Consider the following 18,422-nt stretch of genomic DNA (forward strand, 5'->3'; position numbering starts at 1 on the left):
TTGTGCTATCAAATATACGGTTATAATCTTGTTATCAGTAATTAATATTTTCGATAAATACATTATTTAGTACAGTGGCGGATCTACCGGGGGCACATAGGGGCCGTGCCGCCCCCCCCCCCCCCCCCCCCAGCGGGCCGGCAAGTAATGTTTTTTGGGGGCACATCTTTATTGATTTAACTGTACAAATAAGTTGTTTTGTCACAATTTAAATTTTATATCAGCATTTGAGCAAATAAACAACCTGATTAGCGAGTATAATTATAGTATACGAATCGAAAAAGTCTTCTGAAAAATGACATCGGAGCTCGAACATTCGATAAAAAAAAATCGGCGCCGCATTTTACACAGACAGATGATCAAAAGTAGATAAATATGGCTGCAGTTATATGCGGAAGTTTACTGTTTTCAGAATATATCATATACCAAAAATATAAGTCATCAATATAATACATTTGATGATATACATGTTCAAGTATGTATAAAATATAATTTTGGCTAGTTGAAATTATTTATTTTGATTTTAATGAGCCTTTGTCATCAAACCACTGTGGTCTAAGGTGTACGAGTGGTTAACGACTTAGCCTGTTAAACCGTCGACCCCGGTTCGATCCCTCAAAACGGCTAGATATCTTTGTTGTTTTTTGAAAGGTTTATCTCAGTAAATGATATATTTTTAATTCAATTTATCTGCCAAACAATATTGACAGTGAAGACAAATGTTAATTCTATGTCATTATATGATTAAAAATGCATTCAAAAAAAGTTTGATATGTTTATAATTAGTTGCCCCCCCCTCCATTTAGAAAGTCCTGGATCCGCCGCTGTAGTAAGTAGTTAAAAGCTTATCAATAAAATTTTATGTTTGGTATACATGTGTATGCATTGAATTTGAGTAAGAGTGTCAATTAATTGTCGTTAATAAAACTTTTTGATAGAATACTTCAATTTTGATATTTAGCCTTAAAGCTGTATTATTCCGAACATTAGAAAGACAAAACTATGTCAATCCAACCTGTCATTCTCTATTTCATATCCCGTAAACCCTAGGTCATATGTGAAGCATGCTAGTAGAATTATTTTGATTCACAAGGACGCATAACTGATTGAATTTGGCTTATCATAAAGCATTCGCCATGACACATTTAAATAAAGGTATACACGACAACCGCGACATTCGCCGAAGCACCACTAACAGTGGTGCAAATATCATAAATGTTACGAATGTCGTAAATATAATAGAATCTGACTGTTAATAGACTTTCTTCTGTATTATCAAATGTGACTGCGAATAGGCGACTTTCTGCTGTATTATGAGATGTGACTGCGAATAGGCGACTTTCTGCTGTATTATGAAATGTGACTGCGAAAAGGCGACTTTCTTCTGTATAATGAAATGTGACTGCGAATAGGCGACTTTCTTCTGTATTATGAAATGTGACTGCGAATAGGCGACTTTCTTCTTTATTATGAAATGTGACTGCGAATAGGCGACTTTCTTCTGTATTATGAAATGTGACTGCGAATAGGCGACTTTCTTCTGTATTATGAAATGTGACTGGGAATAGGCGACTTTCTTCTGTATTATGAAATGTGGCTGGGAATAGGGGACTTTCTTCTGTATTATGAAATGTGACTAGGAATAGGCGACTTTCTTCTGTATTATGAAATGTGACTGCGAATAGGCGACTTTCTTCTGTATTATGAAATGTGACTGGGAATAGGCGACTTTCTTCTGTATTATGAAATGTGACTGCGAATAGGCGACTTTCTTCTGTATTATGAAATGTGACTGCGAATAGACGACTTTCTTCTGTATTATGAAATGTGACTGCGAATAGGTGACTTCTTCTGTATTATGAAATGTGACTGCGAATAGGTGACTTTGTTCTGTTTAACAGAATGTGACTGCGAATATGCGACTTTCTTCTGTATTATGAAATGTGACTGCGAATAGGCGACTTCTTCTGTATAATGAAATGTGACTGCGAATAGGTGACTTCTTCTGTATTATGAAATGTGACTGCGAATAGGTGACTTCTTCTGTATTATGAAATGTGACTGCGAATAGGTGACTTCTTCTGTATTATGAAATGTGACTGCGAATAGGCGACTTTGTTCTGTTTAACAGAATTTGACTGCGAATATGCGACTTTCTTCTGTATCATGAAATGTGACTGCGAATAGGCGACTTTCTTCTGTATTATGATATGTGACTGCGAATAGGCGACTTTCTTATGTATAATGAAATGTGGCTGGGAATAGGCGACTTTCTTCTGTATTATGAGATGTGACTGCGAAAAGGCGACTTTCTTCTGTATAATGAGATGTGACTGCGAATAGGCGACTTTCTTCTGTATTATGAAATTTGACTGCGAATAGGCGACTTTCTTCTGTATAATGAACTGTGACTGCGAAAAGGCGACTTTCTTTTGTATTATGAATGTGACTGCGAATAGGCAACTTTCTTCTGTATAATGAAATGTGACTGCGAATAGGCGTCTTTCTTCTGTGTACTGAAATGTGACTGGGAATAGGCGACTTTCTTCTGTATTATGAAATATGACTGCGAATAGGCGACTTTCTTCTGTATAATGAACTGTGACTGCGAAAAGGCGACTTTCTTCTGTATTATCTGTGTGACTGCAAATAGGCGACTTTCTTCTGTATAATGAATTGTGACTGTGAATAGGCGCCTTTCTTCTGTATTATGAAATGTGACTTTAAATAGGCGACTTTCTTCTGTATTATGAAATGTGAATGCGAAAAGGTGACTTTCTTCTGTTTAACAGAATGTGAATGCGAATTATAGGCGGCTTCTTCTGTATAAATTGACTGCGAGTAGGCGACATTCTTTTGTATTTTAGAATGTGACTGTGAATAAGCGACTTTCTCCTATAATATAGAATGTGACTGCACTATGCTACCTTCTTTGGTATTATATTAAATGTGTTTGTAGAAAGGCGAATTTCTACTTACCATTGCATGTGATTGGGGAAAGGCAAATTTCTTCTGTATAATAGATTGGGACTGCAAAAAGGCGACTTTCTTCTCTAAAATATAATAAACACTTTTCCCAGGGAGCACGTCCCTGACTATCCTTGCACAACAGGCCGGTAAATTTTATTTGGTCTAGCTTCGTCCCTGGATGGGCAAGAGAGATCTCTAAACTCGTAGTCCATATAAACAGCCGCTTCTTTGCGCGCACTATTTTTGCCTAAATTCGGTATCTAGAGAGTTGCAATTGTGTACGACCGGTGACCTGTAGAAAACAGATATACATTTTGAGTATAGGCAAATATATCATATAACCCTATGCAACTAAAAACATTTAATAACACATTCATTTATATCTTGCACACACAATGGAATATTGTTTTCAATATAAAGCATGCGTAGTTCAAACTCGCCCCGCTAGGCCAGTTCGGCATTAGAACAATATAATTCAGATTAACCGTGTTGGTACAGTGCACTCTCTCAATAAAAGTATTTAAAGTATCAAAACAAAATAGACTGTGTACGGAATATATGCATTCTAGCCCCTGGACATGTGTACACATAGGTGTGAATGCATGGAGCGATAAATTATGTGGTCATCCGTGCATGTACATTGGTCAGTTAAAGGCAGAACCGGGACAAGATGGACGTTTCAAAATGGCTGTCGTCAGAATTGCAGGTATAATGTGTGAGTGTTTTAAACGCATTTTGCTTGCTGATATAATGATTTATACGATTATCCCGTATTGTTTAACTGATTTCATACTCTCCTTTCAAATGCTGTGGTTAAACAAATAATAAAACGATCGGATCATTTTAAAGGACCAACATTTATCTAACAGCAAATATTAACAAACACAAGTGTGTAAGCTTTATACTGATATCACTTAAATGTTTAGTATGTTTGGGTGTGCGCGTGGTGTGAGTACGAGCGTGCGTGTGTGTGTGTGTGTGTGTGTGTGTGTGTGTGCGTTTTCGTGCGCGCGAGTGTGCGTGTGTGTTTATGTGTGTGTGCGTGCGTGCGTGCGTGCGTGCGTGCTTGCGTGCGTGCGTGTGTGTGTGTGCAAATATTATTTTTCGCCAATGGGGAGACGAGAATAAGACTAAATATTAATTTCTTCGCAAACCATTTGGTTATCTGAAACTATGCTTCGTCTAGAAAAAGTGTATATCCGAAGTTTAAATCTCTGTAGTCAGTGAGTAACGGTAAACTTTAATCTTCAGATTATGAATTGCTGCCCGAAGTGGAACCAATGAGCGTCCATTGCCTCACAACCCCTATACAACCTCGCCGTCCCCATCATCATCACCTACGTACTGGCACCAGGGCTATACTGACCCACACCGACACCCTCTCCCTTCGCTCTTGCTGCTTCCGTCAACAACACCAACGAACGGTAAGTTTAGATTTGCTGACCTTTGTGTATTAGAATTTGTTGAACGTCAAAGAATATGTTTTGCTTTTTTTATGTACGGAGAAAGGGGTAACCCACACAACTTGATCAACTATGTTCTCGTCAACCGTACTCAACAAATGGTCAACAAATGGTCATCGAAGGAAAGTCTTCAGAAACATTTTCAGTCATTCGCGGATCGATACAAGTACCATGGACCTTATTTACTCCTTGTGTTTATTAACGACCTCGAAAATTTTGTCTGATGATGGCATTGTCCACCGGCAGTTACACACAGTGGAGGACCAGTCAAGAAAATGACCTGACCAACCTGGTGGGATGAGAAAGTAAATGGGGCATATAAATCCACTCGCAGAAAAGCAAGTACATAAGAAAAGATATTATTTATTTCGAGTAGACAAGATTGCAAAAAGTACAACGTATACACTGTTAACCGACTAAAACATCAGGATCACCCGCGCCAGGAAAACAGAAATAAGTACATACACTAGCTGAAGAAACCTCAACGAATAACCTTTGCGTCGACATCCAATCGAATATATCGTGGAGGAACCATGTCAACTGTATAAATATTAAAGTTGAAAGTATATTGGGATATAAAGAACAAGGACTGCAAGATCGACATTGTCCATCGTTATGCATTCAACGGAATCCAAGTACTTTCAAAACGGTCAAACATTTGATCCAGTTCAACCTCTTACAACCGTCTTAGAATCAATTCAGGTTCCGTTGTTTCCCGAAGACAATATGGCAGTGGGCCGTACTACCAAGCAAAGTGACTGAGGCTCTCACCTTCGTATCTAGCCCTGCTAATGGAGATCTACGTTTAATGGACCTTCCACGAGTCCTTTGCGGTGGCGGGAGGTACTTGTCCCTGCGGTGGCGGGAGGTACTTGTCCCTGCGGTGGCGGGAGGTACTTGTCCCTGGCAGCGCCATGCAAGCCGGAGAGGTCGATCGTCCAGTTTCAACGGAGTAGCATATCTGTGTTTTTATTTTATTTTGACTTTTATCTATGTCATACCTATGACTGTGTCTATTATCTATACATCTATTTTTCTCATTCTTATTTTCGCACAGCATTATAATTATATATTTGACAGTTTTACGATTTTCTCAGATTAAGATGAGCTTGAATTTAAGAAAAACACGAACATCAAATAGGCGTTTTTGTTGGCCTTAGACAGGTAACAGTAAAATGCTAATAGGCGCCTGCTTTTTTCCTACTTTCTTTTTGTCCGAACTCGAGTTAGATATATTTGTTTTAAATCCATATACAGTAATAAACATAATATTTCAAATTGTCGCAGACATTTCTTTCAATGAGATTAATGATAATATTTAGAATGTGTTTAAATATAAAATTCACGATAGAAAAAACAGTGGAAAAGAAGAAATAATGTTTAATGAATGTATGTTGAACAACTGTACTACCACCACTTTAAATAATATATTTCAAACATGTCTTAGTTTAAATATGCTAGTTGTTGTATATAATATAAACTCTATATTGACATTTTAGAATATACATCGAGTTTACGTTTCATCATCCACGGTACCGGAAGTGTCCATCCATCCAACCAGAAATGAAACCACGGTACCGGAAGTGTCTCTCCATTCCACCGGAAATGAAACCACAGTACCGGAAGTGTCCCTCCATCCCACTGGAAATGAAACCTTTCCAATGGAGCTTGCTCAAGTTGACACCTCACTGAAGACAACGATGACGTATTGGCTTGATGGCTCTACTGGACATTTTGGTGAGCATTTTGTTTGAAAGAAATTATTGAACAAACGGCCGATTGTTCAGAGCTTGGTTAAGTTATTTAATGTCCTTGAACACCGCAGTTATATTTAATACGTGAAATAGTTGATGTGCTGGTGTATTACAATAAAACAAGTTCAGCTGAAAAAGCTATCCGAAAGCTTGTTACATGTATCCCATACATGTTTGTGCATTGAACATCCAGTGCAATACGGATTTGAAAACTAATTAATTCAACAACGCCCTTAACTTTACAAAATCGAACAATCGGCCTATGTTTTGCTAAGTTAACCGAAAACTGATTCGGAACTCCTCGGCCGTTTTCAAATGTTTTGTTTAAATCAGACTCAAGGTTACCTTTACTGTTCTAAAGGTCTTTGTTGAAGGTCAAAAAATCTGTTTTGCCTTTTTAGATATGACAAAAAGCATACAGGTAAAATATATGCAGTGTAGTGTGTGTGGGTTAGAACCAGCCGCCCGGTTAGCTCAGTTGGAGCGCCGTGCTAGTGTTCCGGCGGTCGTGGGTTCGAGCCCCACACCGGGCGCACTTTTCCTCCCAGGTTAACTTTACTGGTGGCAGCGGTAAACGGCAGGAGTGCCTCCGTCGGCCTTAAAGGTTAATGGGTGGAGGAGTGTAGTGTGTGTGGGTTAGAACCAGCCGCCCGGTTAGCTTAGTTGGTTAGAGCGCCGTGCTAGTGTTCCGGCGGTCGTGGGTTCGAGCCCCACACCGGGCGCACTTTTCCTCCCAGGTTAACTTTACTGGTGGCAGCGGTAAACGGCAGGAGTGCCACTCTTACTCCCACATAAAATTTGCCACCATTATTAATATTATTTTAATAATTCAAAGGGATGAATAAATGTAGAAAACAATGGTTTTTATGAAGGATACCGAGTTTGATTTGAAAGAAATTATCACAAAACACTGTATTTCTTCCTTCTGAGACTATAGTAGATCACAGTAAATCTTTTAGCATTAACCAATCATTTGATGTTTTTGCGCTTTCTGCTATTAAATACATGTTAACAACCTGGTTTTTAGTAATTTGTAGCTTCAATAAATGCACTATTTAGTAAATAGTTATAGGTTTATCAGTCAAATTGATGTTTGTTATACATGCGTATGTATTGATTTTGATTAAGAATGTCACGTTTAAGAATATATCTGATAATGTTATTAATTAGGTGATTTCCTATTGGCCCATTTGTTTGTCCGAAGTTAGCTGTATTTGCCTGAGCCTAAAATGACCTAAATAATAAGTATTTTATTAATTAACTATAACGTACGGTACGACATTTTGGGGAGAAAATACTGCTACTGCTACTACTACTACTACTACTACTACTACCACCACTTCTTCCACCACCACCACCACCACCACCACCACCACCACCACTTGTACTACTACTTCTACTACTACGTTAGTTAAGTATTGCAATTAAACTCTCTTTCATTTTATTCAATATAATTGTGTAATTGTAATATATATATTTTGGTTATGTACGTTTGTGTCTTGGCCATATCTATATTTATTTTATGTGAAAATGGCCAAGGCAAAATGCTGATTGGCAAATAAAAACTTGTTACATGTTTTAAATAAAATAAATTCATATTTTAACTACGCCCCAGGACAGCGCTGAACACACTATAGTAATATAATGCATGTAATCAATGCCAGGACAGCAATCACTCTCAGTTTAGAATATTAAACAAAAGGTACTGTGAAAGGATTCTATTGTATTCCTACAATGTATTCTAGCCCCTGCACAATCAAGTTTGAGTGAACGGAGTCATATGTGGTCAACCTTGCATATATTCCTGTGTTAGCTAAACATTGGTCAGTTGAAGCGGGAAAGCAAACAAAGAATAACTTCTTATAGTGGCTGCCAAGAATTATAAACACTTGTTTGTTTCCATGTATTTCGTTTGGGTGTTGCTAGGATCTAATATTGTGTTGGGTTATGCCGAACTGTTTCCATGTATTTCGTTTGGGTGTTGCTAGGATCTAATATTGTGTTGGGTTATGCCGAACTGTTTCCATGTATTTCGTTTGGGTGTTGCTAGGATCTAATATTGTGTTGGGTTATGCCGAACTGTTTCCGTGAGTTTTTGCTTTTCTTTCAATTGCTGGTTGTGAAACAAATCGTTCAGGACATCGGATCAATAAAAAGATACAACCTAAACAGTTCAATAGCGAAGCATTTACAAAAATGTCAGCTTATTATACAAATTTAATATATCAAACGATTTTATAAATGTGTACACTGCCCAGAAGTATTTAAAATCAATTTTATATATAGTTTTTTTAAATAATAGTCGCCGACGTCGTCCACGACCCACTGACGTCTCTCCACGATCCACTGACGTCTCTCAACGGCCCACTGACGTCTCTCTACGGCTCACTGACGCACACGCACAACGTATTCACTTTCGCGCATGCAGCTGCCATGGAAACATCAACGAAAGGTAGGTTTAATTTTGCTCATATTTTGTGTATTTAAAAAAATGAGTTTCAGCCCAAAACATCTCTTTAACATTTTAAGTAATGGCAATGTCTGCACTATAAGGATCATTTCCAGTCAGAAGTCAAGCTCAAAATCTTTTCTATAAATAGGTCACTTTATATTTCAATTTTTTTTCAATCATGAAAACTATAAATATAAATTAAGTACTCTTATGTTTTTATTGAAATCAAAAATTGTGTGGGAGAAAGAACAGTCTTCTCAATATAATAAATAAAGATATAGAATTGGCCTTTTCTGATGGTTTAGGAAATACATCAAGAAAAAATCATTATAATTGTTTTATTTAACTTGTTATTGAATAAGTGACTGCATCAGTTCAATGGTTCATTACTTTCAGCGTCAATGGTACCGGAATTGTCCAATCATCCAACCGGAAGTGATGCCCCTTGGAGCTGGCTAGGTGACCAGGTAGCTATGGGCGAGTACTCACAGATGATGATTGGACTGTACCAGGTGAGCAGTGTATCATCGATGAGGTTAAACAATCGTTTAAGATATTCACATAAAATTTGAACATTGTTTTAAACTTCCATTCATCATGGTCTGTACTTTTGCATCTGGTGTTTTAAGAATTCTCTTGTAATTTGGATGTGTTGATTTTTTTTCTTTGGGTGAATATAGGAGCCCGTGTCACATATTATCGCGTTTTTTTGAATGTATTTTATGTAGCATTTTTGGGTCTTATCTTAATTACAATGTCTACATGAATAGCAAGGGCTTTTAAAATGGCTGAAATTTGACCCTAATTCTTCTAAAAAATATTTGATTGTAAATTACATTTGTTTAAACTATAGCAAGAAGGGACTGCATTGTTCAATGGTACAGCGGCAATGGTATGGAAGTGACCAACCATCCAACCGGAAGATATACCCCTAGCATAGGAGTTAGATAAGAGGGTCACAACTCAATAAAGACGCAATAACCTGATGGCTGTCAAGGTTAGCATGGTGTAATTGATTGTGCTTATTGTTTTTGTGATGATGATGATGATGGATGATGTATGATGATGATGAAGATGATGATGATGATGATGATGATCGATGATGATTACCATAGCTATAAATGTAACTTAAATGTTTCAAGTTGGAAGGTCGTGCCTAATTAAACTATCCTGTGCTTAGCCTTATTACCCTTAAAGATAATTAATAACAACTTTGTGCACATGTTATCAATGACAATGTCCATATTGTAAAGTAATTATCGCTATTCGGCTTTCAAACTTATTTTAATTAGGTTGAAGGTATTTGGCTTCAGTGGCATCATGCATATATATATTACAGCATCCATGGTACCTGAAGTGGCCAACCATCCAACCGAAAGAGATGCCCCTTGAAGTGGAGTTGGCGAAGAGGCGCAATGCGGCTACAGTTGCAGTCCAGTTACGTAAGCTAAAATGGACAATCAACATCAACAAAGATATGTATTATTTTGCTCACTTTTTTGTGTAAGTTTTTGTTTGGTTATTTTAAACAAACCATCTTAAAAGAATGTTGTCAATAAGTAGGTCACTATTTATTTCAAAATCGTATTAAAATATATGGACAACATTTTTAAAGGTTCTTATTTAGTCATTATTTAATTAAGCATATCAATGATTCTTCGAATTAATGATGCTGCGGCTACAGTTGCAGTCCAGTTTAGTAAGCTTAAATGGACAACTTCGTCAACCAAGATATTTATTATTTTGCTCATGTTTTGTATTAGGTTTTGTTTGCACCATTTGGATATGTATTGTTAATTCAAATATTCCATCTTAAAATAATGTTTTCACTAAGTATGTCACTTTATTTTTCATAGCCGTATTAAAATATATTGACATCATTTTAAAAAATTATAATTAAATGAATTATTTTATTAAAAATAATTATCAAAGTTCTTCGAATTAATAATTCTTATTTCCAAATACATGAGAATTGAAAAGGCATTTTCTGTTGGTTTTATAAATCTTACAGTGAAAATGCTAAAAGGTGCCAGCATCCTTTCCCAAGATTTATTTAACCGTACCCATGTAGCAGAAAATGTTTATTTCTTTTTCGTGTATGTTAAACTATAGTATTTTTAAATAAAATGTTTCACATTGGAGGGGCTTCATTTGTATAAGACTAAACGTGGTATATAATTAACTGGTAGAAAAGGCTTATGAAATAAGAGTGCAAAACAATATAAAACTAATTTAATTCATATGAATATATCTGTTTAATGAAAATTAATTGATTTCGTATGATATTTGTTTATTTCTACTTTAATTAACATGTTTAACAATTGTTAAATTAATAATGATACTAGCTTATTATACAAATAAACTACTTATTGAAATAAGTTACTGGACCAGTTTTTCATTTAAATATCATTGTTTCATCGTCAACGGTACCTGAAGTGGCCAGCCATCCAACCGGAGAGATGCCCCTTGCAGTGGAGTTGGTGAAGAGGCGCAATGCGGCTACAGTTGCAGTCCAGTTTACGTAAGATAAAATGGACAATCAACATCAACAAAAGTATGTATTATTTAGCTCATTTTTTTGTAAAAGTCAATGATTCTTCGAATTAATGATGCTGCGGCTACAGTTGCAGTCCAGTTTAGTAATCTTAAATGGACAACTTCGTCAACCAAGATATTTATTATTTTGCTCATGTTTTGTATTAGGTTTTGTTTGCACCATTTGGATATGTATTGTTAATTCAAATATTCCATCTTAAAATAATGTTTTCACTAAGTATGTCACTTTATATTTCATAGCCGTATTAAAATATATTGACATCATTTTTAAAAATTATAATTAAATGAATTATTTTATTAAACATAATTATCAAAGTTTTTCGAATTAATAATTCTTATTTCCAAATACATAAGAATTGAAAAGGAATTTTCTGTTGGTTTTATAAATCTTACAGTGAAAATGCTAAAAGGTGCCAGCATCCTTTCCCAAGATTTATTTAACCGTACCCATGTAGCAGAAAATGTTTATTTCTTTTTCGTGTATGTTAAACTATAGTATTTTTAAATAAAATGTTTCACATTGGAGGGGCTTCAGTTGTATAAGACTAAACGTGGTATATAATTAACTGGTAGGAAAGGCTTATGAAATAAGAGTGCAAAACAATATAAAACTAATTTAGTTCATATGAATATATCTGTTTAATGAAAATTAATTGATTTTGTATGATATTTGTTTATTTCTACTTTAATTAACATGTTTAACAATTGTTGAATTAATAATGATACTAGCTTATTGTACATATAAACTACCTATTGAAATAAGTTACTGGACCAGTTTTTCATTTAAATATCATTGTTTCATCGTCAACGGTACCTGAAGTGGCCAGCCATCCAACCGGAGAGATGCCCCTTGCAGTGGAGTTGGCGAAGAGGCGCAATGCGGCTACAGTTGCAGTCCAGTTTACGAAAGGTAAAATGGACAATCAACATCAACAAAAGTATGTATTATTTTGTTCATTTCTTTGTATAAGTTTTTGTTTGCACTAATTAGATCAGCATTGGTTTCTTTAAATAAACCATCTTAAAAGAATGTTGTCAATAAGTAGGTCACTCTTTATTTCAAAACCTTATTAAAATATATGGACAACATTTTTAAAGGTTCTTATTTAGTCATTATTTAATTAAGCATATCAATGATTCTTCGAATTAATGATGCTGCGGCTACAGTTGCAGTCCAGTTTAGTAAGCTTAAATGGACAACTTCGTCAACCAAGATATTTATTATTTTGCTCATGTTTTGTATTAGGTTTTGTTTGCACCATTTGGATATGTATTGTTTATTCAAATATTCCATCTTAAAATAATGTTTTCACTAAGTATGTCACTTTATATTTCATAGCCTTATTAAAATATATTGACATCATTTTTAAAGGTTATAATTAAATGAATTATTTTATTAAACATATCAAAGTTCTTCAAATTAATAATTCTTTTTTTCCAAATACATGAGAATTGAAAAGGCATTATCTGTTGGTTTAATAAATCTTACAGTGAAAGTGCTAAAAGGTGCCAGCATCCTTTCCCAAGATTTATTTAACCGTACCCAAGTAGCAGAAAATGTTTATTTCTTTTTCGTGTATGTTAAACTATAGTATTTTTAAATAAAATGTTTCACATTGGAGGGGCTTCATTTGTATAAGACTAAACGTGGTATATAATTAACTGGTAGGAAAGGCTGATGAAATAAGAGTGCAAAACAATATAAAACTAATTTAATTCATATGAATATATCTGTTTAATGAAAATTAATTGATTTCGTATGATATTTGTTTATTTCTACTTAAATTAACATGTTTAACAATTGTTTAATTAATAATGATACTAGCTTATTGTACATATAAACTACTTATTGAAATAAGTTACTGGACCAGTTTTTCATTTAAATATCATTGTTTCATCGTCAACGGTACCTGAAGAGGCCAGCCATCCAACCGGAGAGATGCCCCTTGCAGTGGAGTTGGCGAAGCAATGCGGCTACAGTTGCAGTCCAGTTTACGTAAGATAAAATGGACAATCAACATCAACAAAAGTATGTGTTATTTTGCTCATTTTTTTTATAAGTTTTTGTTTGCACTAATTAGATCAGCATTGGTTTCTTTAAATAAACCATCTTAAAAGAATGTTGTCAATAAGTAGGTCACTCTTTATTTCAAAACCGTATTAAAATATATGGACAACATTTTTAAAGGTTCTTATTTAGTCATTATTTAATTAAGCATATCAATGATTCTTCGAATTAATGATGCTGCGGCTACAGTTGCAGTCCAGTTTAGTAAGCTTAAATGGACAACTTCGTCAACCAAGATATTTATTATTTTGCTCATGTTTTGTATTAGGTTTTGTTTGCACCATTTGGATATGTATTGTTTATTCAAATATTCCATCTTAAAATAATGTTTTCACTAAGTATGTCACTTTATATTTCATAGCCTTATTAAATTATATTGACATCATATTTAAAGGTTGTAATTAAATGAAATATTTTATTAAACATAATTATCAAAGTTCTTCGAATTAATAATTCTTATTTCCAAATACATGAGAATTGAAAAGGCATTTTCTTTTGGTTTTATAAATCTTACAGTGAAAATGCTAAAAGGTGCCAGCATCCTTTCCCAAGATTTATTTAACCGTACCCATGTAGCAGAAAATGTTTATTTCTTTTTCGTGTATGTTAAACTATAGTATTTTTAAATAAAATGTTTCACATTGGAGGGGCTTCATTTGTATAAGACTAAACGTGGTATATAATTAACTGGTAGAAAAGGCTTATGAAATAAGAGTGCAAAACAATATAAAACTAATTTAATTCATATGAATATATCTGTTTAATGAAAATTAATTGATTTCGTATGATATTTGTTTATTTCTACTTTAATTAACATGTTTAACAATTGTTAAATTAATAATGATACTAGCTTATTATACAAATAAACTACTTATTGAAATCAGTTACTGGACCAGTTTTTCATTTAAATATCATTGTTTCATCGTCAACGGTACCTGAAGTGGCCAGCCATCCAACCGGAGAGATGCCCCTTGTAGTGGAGTTGGCGAAGAGGCGCAATGCGGCTACAGTTGCAGTCCAGTTTACGTAAGATAAAATGGACAATCAACATCAACAAAAGTATGTATTATTTAGCTCATTTTTTTGTATAAGTCAATGATTCTTCGAATTAATGATGCTGCGGCTACAGTTGCAGTCCAGTTTAGTAATCTTATATGGACAACTTCGTCAACCAAGATATTTATTATTTGGTCATGTTTTGTATTAGGTTTTGTTTGCACCATTTGGATATGTATTGTTAATTCAAATATTCCATCTTAAAATAATGTTTTCACTAAGTATGTCACTTTATATTTCATAGCCGTATTAAAATATATTGACATCATTTTAAAAAATTATAATTAAATGAATTATTTTATTAAACATAATTATCAAAGTTTTTCGAATTAATAATTCTTATATCCAAATACATGAGAATTGAAAAGGCATTATCTGTTGGTTTAATAAATCTTACAGTGAAAGTGCTAAAAGGTGCCAGCATCCTTTCCCAAGATTTATTTAACCGTACCCAAGTAGCAGAAAATGTTTATTTCTTTTTCGTGTATGTTAAACTATAGTATTTTTAAATAAAATGTTTCACATTGGAGGGGCTTCATTTGTATAAGACTAAACGTGGTATATAATTAACTGGTAGGAAAGGCTTATGAAATAAGAGTGCAAAACAATATAAAACTAATTTAATTCATATGAATATATCTGTTTAATGAAAATTAATTGATTTTGTATGATATTTGTTTATTTCTACTTTAATTAACATGTTTAACAATTGTTGAATTAATAATGATACTAGCTTATTGTACATATAAACTACCTATTGAAATAAGTTACTGGACCAGTTTTTCATTTAAATATCATTGTTTCATCGTCAACGGTACCTGAAGTGGCCAGCCATCCAACCGGAGAGATGCCCCTTGCAGTGGAGTTGGCGAAGAGGCGCAATGCGGCTACAGTTGCAGTCCAGTTTACGTAAGGTAAAATGGACAATCAACATCAACAAAAGTATGTATTATTTTCTTCATTTCTTTGTATAAGTTTTTGTTTGCACTAATTAGATCAGCATTGGTTTCTTTAAATAAACCATCTTAAAAGAATGTTGTCAATAAGTAGGTCACTCTTTATTTCAAAACCGTATTAAAATATATGGACAACATTTTTAAAGGTTCTTATTTAGTCATTATTTAATTAAGAATATTAATGATTCTTCGAATTAATGATGCTGCGGCTACAGTTGCAGTCCAGTTTAGTATGCTTAAATGGACAACTTCGTCAACCAAGATATTTATTATTTTGCTCATGTCTTGTATTAGGTTTTGTTTGCACCATTTGGATATGTATTGTTTATTCAAATATTCCATCTTAAAATAATGTTTTCACTAAGTATGTCACTTTATATTTCATAGCCTTATTAAAATATATTGACATCATTTTTAAAGGTTATAATTAAATGAATTATTTTATTAAACATATCAAAGTTCTTCAAATTAATAATTCTTTTTTTCCAAATACATGAGAATTGAAAAGGCATTATCTGTTGGTTTAATAAATCTTACAGTGAAAGTGCTAAAAGGTACCAGCATCCTTTCCCAAGATTTATTTAACCGTACCCAAGTAGCAGAAAATGTTTATTTCTTTTTCGTGTATGTTAAACTATAGTATTTTTAAATAAAATGTTTCACATTGGAGGGGCTTCATTTGTATAAGACTAAACGTGGTATATAATTAACTGGTAGGAAAGGCTTATGAAATAAGAGTGCAAAACAATATAAAACTAATTTAATTCATATGAATATATCTGTTTAATGAAAATTAATTGATTTTGTATGATATTTGTTTATTTCTACTTTAATTAACATGTTTAACAATTGTTGAATTAATAATGATACTAGCTTATTGTACATATAAACTACCTATTGAAATAAGTTATTGGACCAGTTTTTCATTTAAATATCATTGTTTCATCGTCAACGGTACCTGAAGTGGCCAGCCATCCAACCGGAGAGATGCCCCTTGCAGTGGAGTTGGCGAAGAGGCGCAATGCGGCTACAGTTGCAGTCCAGTTTACGTAAGGTAAAATGGACAATCAACATCAACAAAAGTATGTATTATTTTCTTCATTTCTTTGTATAAGTTTTTGTTTGCACTAATTAGATCATCTTTAAATAAACCATCTTAAAAGAATGTTGTCAGTAAGTAGGTCACTCTTTATTTCAAAACCGTATTAAAATATATGGACAACATTTTTAAAGGTTCTTATTTAGTCATTATTTAATTAAGCATATCAATGATTCTTCGAATAAATGATGCTGCGGCTACAGTTGCAGTCCAGTTTAGTAAGCTTAAATGGACAACTTCGTCAACTAAGATATTTATTATTTTGCTCATGTTTTGTATTAGGTTTTGTTTGCACCATTTGGATATGTATTGTTTATTCAAATATTCCATCTTAAAATAATGTTTTCACTAAGTATGTAACTTTATATTTCATAGCCTTATTAAAATATATCGACATCATTTTTAAAGGTTATAATTAAATGAATTATTTTATTAAACATATCAAAGTTCTTCAAATTAATAATTCTTTTTTTCCAAATACATGAGAATTGAAAAGGCATTATCTGTTGGTTTAATAAATCTTACAGTGAAAGTGCTAAAAGGTGCCAGCATCCTTTCCCAAGATTTATTTAACCGTACCCAAGTAGCAGAAAATGTTTATTTCTTTTTCGTGTATGTTAAACTATAGTATTTTTAAATAAAATGTTTCACATTGGAGGGGCTTCATTTGTATAAGACTAAACGTGGTATATAATAAACTGGTAGGAAAGGGTAATGAAATGAGAGTGCAAAACAATTTAAAACTTATTTAATCCATATAAATATTTCTGTTTAATGAACATAATTTTATTGCTTCGAATGATATTTGTTTATTCCTACTATGTTAGCAATTGTTAAATTAATAGTGATACTAGCTTATTGTACATATAAACTACTTATTGTAATAAGTTATTGGGCCATTTTTTCATTTAAATATCATTGTTTCATCGTCAACGGTACCTGAAAGTGGCCAGCCATCCAACCGGAGAGATGCCCCTTGCAGTGGAGTTGGCGAAGAGGCGCAATGCGGCTACAGTTGCAGTCCAGTTTACGTAAGATAAAATGGACAATCAACATCAACAAAAGTATGTATTATTTTGCTAATTTTTTTTGTATAAGTTTTTGTTTGCACTAATTAGATCTGCATTGGTTTCTTTCAATAAACTATCTTAAAAGAATGTTTTCAATAATTTGGTCACTCTTTATTTTAAAGCCTTATTAAAATATATGGACAACATTTTTAAAGGTTTTTATTTAGTCATTATTTTATTAAACATATCAATGAATCTTCGAATTAATGATGCTGCTACTACAGTTGCAATCCAGTTTAGTATGCTTAAATGGACAACTTCGTCAACCAAGATATTTATTATTTTGCTCATGTTTTGTATAAAGTTTTATTTGCACCATTTGGATATGTATTGTTAATTCAAATATTCCGTCTTAAAATAATGTTTTCACTAAGTATGTCACTTTATATTTCATAGCCTTATTAAAATATATTGACATCATTTTTAAAGGTTATAATTAAATGATTTTTTTTATTAAACATATCAAAGTTCTTCGAATTAATAATTCAGTTTTCCAAATACATGAGAATTGAAAAGGCATTTTCTTTTGGTTTTATAAATCTTACAGTGAAAGTGCTAAAAGGTGCCAGCATCCTTTCCCAAGATTTATTTAACCGTACCCATGTAGCAGAAAATGTTTATTTCTTTTTCGTGCATGTTAAACTGAAATATTTTTAAATAAAATGTTTCACATTGGAGGGGCTTCATTCGTATAAGTCTAAACATGGTATATGATTAACTGGTAGGAAAGGCTGATGAAATGAGAGTGCAAAACAATATAAAACTTATTTAATCCATATAAATATTTCTGTTTAATGAACATAATTTAATTGTTTCGAATGATATTTGTTTATTCCTACTTTAATTAACATGTTTAGCAATTGTTAAATTAATAGTGATACTAGCTTATTGTACATATAAACTACTTATTGTAATAAGTTATTGGGCCATTTTTTTCATTTAAATATCATTGTTTCATCGTCAACGGTACCTGAAAGT

Source organism: Mya arenaria, chromosome 9, assembly GCF_026914265.1.
Source record: "Mya arenaria isolate MELC-2E11 chromosome 9, ASM2691426v1".
In the NCBI taxonomy this organism is placed as follows: Eukaryota; Metazoa; Mollusca; class Bivalvia; order Myida; family Myidae; genus Mya; species Mya arenaria.